Genomic DNA, 6000 nt, shown 5'->3' with positions numbered 1-6000 from the left:
GTGAAAAAGAGTATCTCAAGGTCAGCTGTGTGTTGTAGGGCATGTTGAGAAATACGTACTGCCTTTAAAATGGTTAATGTTTTTGCACTTCATTGTAAAAAAGAAAAAAAAAGCAGTTTTAGTACAGCTTTTTGTTGTATGAACATGTTTCCATCGTTCACTACTTTATTAATTAGTAATGTAAGATGCATCGATAATCATGATAACCGTGATCATCGTTCAATAACCAAATCGTAGCACTCTGAATCGTAATCGAATCGGATCGGTGGTTGCCTAAGATGGCACACCCCTAATTCATGGTCAGTTTTATAGATTCAGTGAAAACGTCCATTTCCACCGCCATCGTCTCTAAAAGAGTTAGAGGGTATTCAAACACTGAAGAATGGCTTCAAATTCACAAGTCACATGAATCAATACCTCGGAGAATTGAGGCTGTAATTACCATATTCAATTATTATTTGTTGATTTTTTTTAAAGGTGTTTCCATTATTTTGTCAAACTAAATATGTTTCCCAAATAATATACTGTACTTGTTGTTGTATACAGTATCTATCTATACATACATACATATATATATATATACACATTAGGGCTGTCAAACGATTAAAATTTTTAATCGAGTTAATTACAGCTTAAATTTTAATTAATTGCAATTAATCACAATTCAAACCATCTATAAAATATGCCATATTTTTCTGTAAATTATTGTTGGAATGGAAAGATAAGACACAAGATGGATATATACATTCAACATACGGTACATAGGGACTGTATTTGTTTACTATCACAATAAATCAACAAGATGGCATTAACATTATTAACATTCTGTTAAAGCGATCCATGGATAGAAAGACTTGTAGTTCTTAAAAGATAAATTTTAGTACAAGTTATAGAAATTTTATATTAAAACCCCTCTTAATGTTTTCGTTTTAATAAAATTTGTACAAATTTCAATCAAAAAATAAACTAGTAGCCCGCCATTGTTGATGTCAATAATTACTTACACAATGCTCATGGGTGCCGAAGCCTATAAAATCAGTCGCACCCAAGCGCCAGCAGAGGGCGGCAAAACTCCATAAAACACAATTAACATGTGGGCATTTCATTGAACTGTCATTTAAATCTGTCTGAGTGGGGCATGTTCGTTAATTGATCACGTTGAAATCACGTTAAAATATTTTAACGTGATTAATTTAAAAAATTAATTACCGCCCGTTAATGCATAATTTTGACAGCCCTAATATATATATATATATATATACATATTCTTTTTTTAAACATTTTCTTTCTTACACTTCTATAAATGTGGGTCATTTCACATACTGTACTGTATATATTTTTCCTAAAACATGCTACAACGTGTGTATGTTATTACATTAAGACTGTTGAAAGATCAGTAACTCACAAAAACAAAAATAGTGGGTCCAGAATTGAACCCTGAGGTACACTGCAGCAATTTTCAGTAACTTTTTTGAGGTGGCCAGCCACCCAATTCCTAGGTAAGCACATAATAAAGTTGTTGAATCATTCATAAACAGCTGAAATAGAACACCATCCATCACATGAAAAAATATTGGAAATGGTGTTAATTCATTTGTACCATGCTCTGTACAGGCGCTTTCTCTTTTTAGTATGAAGAGATGTCGCCGGCTGTACCGAATAATAAAACTGCTGTAATTTTGAAGAGTCAAAAATGCTCTGAGGCACATGCGATCACCAAAGCTTGTTGGACTTAAAAGTGACCTATTGTGGAATTCCAATTTATTTTCCACCCAGTGGAAAAATGAATGTATAACAGGTCAAAATGAGTGTGACCTGGTGGAAGTTTGCGATCGCTTTTGCAAGTCAAACTACTGAAAACGAATAGTTTTAAAATCGGCAATGGTGTGACGTTACACAGCGCCCCGTTACGCCATTTCATCTCAGGAGAGGTGACAAGGCGGCTCTTCAAAAACCTTCAACCAACTTTGGCAAGGCGTTCTGTGAAGCAGAGCTTCTGAAATCAGCTGAAGATTGACTTCCTGGACAGTGTGCAATGTGCACATTTCCTGGTTCTGTGACAGCCAAACCATGAAGATACAATTTATAATTGCATACACTTGTTGCGATTTCCCACTATATTGTGTGTGATTTTGTATTAAATAGTGGACAATGACGCCAACTCCATGCGAGAAATGGATGGTGCTAGCCGGGAATTATTGAATTTGAGTATTTCAAAGCAATTTCGTTCCTTTCTTTTGTTTTGTTGCATAATTCTGCGTCTTAATGATCATTAAGATTGTGACACCCAACATCAAGCTATCTATACGCGAGGTCTTTATATTATTAACAGTTTCCTGCCGAGATCGCCAACAGACAATTACAGCTAAGAGTTTCAATTTTAATGCAAGATTTTTTAATCCAATCTAGCCAGGGGGATATTAAGGAAAATCTGGCTGTTTGCAGAGGCAAAGAAAAAGGTACGACTTGAATAGCTTGAAAAAAGGATACTCTAGGCTTTTTCGATACAAATTATCTTGCAAAAGCATTGAAACTTTTTTGTTTGTTTGTTTTAAATGGACAAAAAACACGATAGGCCACTTTTAACAATTTGATCAATTGGGAGGTATTTGTCTTTTGAGGTCCCTCTGTATGAATTTAAAAAATAACTGAATAAATGATGTATCAGTCAATGCCTACAACATTGCTTTTTTTTTTTAAACCCTTGAACTTTGCTTAAACGTCACAAGACCTCTTTCTGCCTGCTCGTCTTCACATGAATGGAGTTTCTTCCGAGGAAGGTCGATCCGCCGATGTTGGGCACTGATGTCCGGAGACCCTCACTGTAAACAACGAACTGGTTGACTTATCAGCTTTGTAAAGATGGCAACGACAATCTTTGCATTTGATTCATTTGACTTACTCGGCGGCCGGCGAGCCACGTCATTTATCTTGGTATCCAGATCCAATTCTGGCTTCTACGGACAAGTATGCATCAGGACATTTCAAAAGCTCTCCTTGTTGATCCTCTGTTTTATCTACATTATGCAGAAATAAGCGGACATCAAGTCTTTGTCATTCTAGCTTTTGTTATTACAACCCCTAGCAAAAAGTATGGAATGACCAGTCTCGGACGATCACTCACTCAGACATTTTATTATGTAGAACAAACTCAGATAAAAAGCTCGAAAAATAATGAATTAGTTTAAAAGTGCAACTCTTTAGCATTCATAAACACTAAAACAAATAAATAAAAATATTGTGGTGGTCAGTAAATGTTATTTTTATAGCGCAAGAGCAGGGAAATATATATGGAATAACTCCATTCTGAGGGGGGAAAAAATGGAATCATGAGAAACAAACAAAGAAATAACAATCAAAACACATCTCTAGCATTTAGTAGCACCACCTCTGGCTTTTACGACAGCTTGCAGTCTCAAAGCATGGACTTGATGAGTGACAAACAGTATTCTTCATCATTTTATCAATAGGGTTGAGATCTGGGCTAATTACTGGCCATGACACTGACTGAATGAGTCTTTCTCCAAGAAATGCTTTAACAGTTTTAGCTTTGTGGCATGATGTATTGTCATCTTGGAAAATGATACATATTTTCAGTTGAAGGGATAAAAAAGCTGTCTAAAATCATCAAGGACTGAGGGAATTGTGATGTTTTCTTCAGGCAGTCATCTTTGTCAATCTCACTGGAACAGCACCAAACAAAAGTTCCAGCATCATCAACTTGTCCAATGCAGATTCTTGACTCTTGACATCTTGTCAAGAGTCAAGAATCTGCATTGGACAAGGTGTTAAGAGTCAAGGGTTTGCATTGGACAAGGTGATGATGCTGGAACTTTTCTTTGGTGCCGTTCCAGTGAGATTTACAAAAATGACTGCCTGAAGAAAACATCCAAATTCCTCAGTCCTTGATTAAATGGGGCAGGCTGGACACTGATGACAATAGTCCAAGTTGCAATTATATATTTTTTCTTATGTACAACCCCTAGCAAAAAGTATGGAATCACCAGTCTCGGACGAGCACTCTCTCAGGCATTTTATCATTTAGAACAAACACAAATAAAAAGCTTGAAAAAAATTATGAATTAGTTCAAAAGTGCACCTCTTTAGCATTCAGAAACACTAAAAAAATGAATAGAAACCATTGTGATGGTAAATCACAGTCAGTAAATGTTCCTTTTATATAGCAAGTGCAGGGAAATATACAGTGGGGAGAACAAGTATTAGATACACTGCCAATGGGTTTTCCCATTGTGAGTGTATCAAATACTTGTTCTCCCCACTGTATATGTAACCCCTCCATTCTGAGAAAAAAAATATGGAATCATGAGAAACAAACAAATAACAACAAGGCATTTCACTGGAAAAGCGCAAAACAAAACAAAAGTTCCAGAATCATCACCTTGTCAAGAGTCAAGAGTCAAGAATCTGCATTAGACAAGGTGATAATGCTGGAAGTTTTATTTGGTGCTGTTCCAGTGAGATTTACAAAGGTGACTGCCTGAAGAAAACATCAAAATTCCCTTAGGCCTTGGTGATATAGGGCTGCATGACAGGCAAAGGCACAAGGGAGATGGCTGTGCAGGTCTTCTGAAGACGGTACACAAGAAAGCCCGCCCATCTCATCAGACCATAGGATATAGTTCCAGTAATCCATGTGCTTTGTTGACATGTCTTGCAAACTGTTTGCGGGCTTTCTTGTGTACCGTCTTCAGAAGAGGCTTCCTCCTGGGGTGACAGCCATGCACACCAATTTGATGTATGGTCTGAGCCAGGGGTCACGTTAACCAAATATTTTCCGTCGTTGACCGGTTTTTTAAAACGGTGACGGAAAAAACTGAAGTCCATCCGTCATTTTGACAGGTTGCAATTCACACCCCAGACCACAGGGTGGCGAGTGAGCATATTAATTAGCTATTGTCTCTCTTGATGCATGACGTCGTTGGCCTTACTCGGAAAAATGTCAAGGCAACGGAGTGTTTGCCTGGCACGGCCAGACTGTTCCCCCTGTATTTTTCAAACACTGAGAGAAATGTCTGGGACACAGCCTCTCAAGTAGGTACAAAATCAATCGACAAATCAGATTTGTTTATTTGCGTGACGTGTTCTTCTCGAGCAACGTCACTCTTGCGCGCCAAAAGTCGTCTCTACATCAACACGGATGGCGGACGGGAGAGCCGAGAATATGTTCCAATCCGCGGTAAATTCAGTTTTAAATGAGCTAAAACACATCGACACGAGACATTGACAACAGTCTGTCTCGCGCTAGCCATGTTGAATAAACTCCGTTCTCCTCGTATGTTTACTTCCGCGCGCAAGTCCCTTGTCCTGCCCTCGTCGCTTTGCTAACGGCACGTCTGCCCGTCGTTGATTGGTGCACTTCGCTGTCTGTTTGCCTCTTGTTAAGCTTGTTCGGACAGAATATTAATTAAAAATGAATGAAAACTAAATACTATGGAATATGTCCTTATTATCATTTTAAAAATGTAAGTGACGGGTAAAACTAGATTATGACCGGATTTTTATGACACTGTCAGTCAAAATGACAGACAACGAAAAAGTCTAGCGCAACCTCTGGTCTGAGCACTAACAGGCTGCTTTTCATTGTGTCAAAGTGTCAGTTTGTCAGTGTTGTCCCATGAAAAGATATACTTAAATATCTGCACAAATATCGAGGTGTGTACTCACTTTTGTGATACACTGTATACAAGATAAAATCATAGATTGTACACCAAAAATAAAATGGAAACTCCACACAGAACCTGTCCTTGAGCCCTTGATCTCAGAACTGTCAGCAGAGATGCTAACCTCTCTTCCTCCGCGCTGCCCTTTTTACAAGTTATTTGGAGAGGGGAGGGGGAAATCATGTTTAATTCATCTTTACAAGGGAAAAGTTGCCCAAGTTCTAATAAGGTTTGAATTTGAAATGTGTAAAGTAAGCAGATTGGTGAACTCCTGTTCACCTGTTGGTGTATTTAAAAATTCAAACATAGAATTTATTTT

This window comes from Corythoichthys intestinalis, chromosome 17, assembly GCF_030265065.1.
Source record: "Corythoichthys intestinalis isolate RoL2023-P3 chromosome 17, ASM3026506v1, whole genome shotgun sequence".
NCBI lineage: Eukaryota > Metazoa > Chordata > Actinopteri > Syngnathiformes > Syngnathidae > Corythoichthys > Corythoichthys intestinalis.
Note: the sequence above shows the minus strand (reverse complement) of the source record.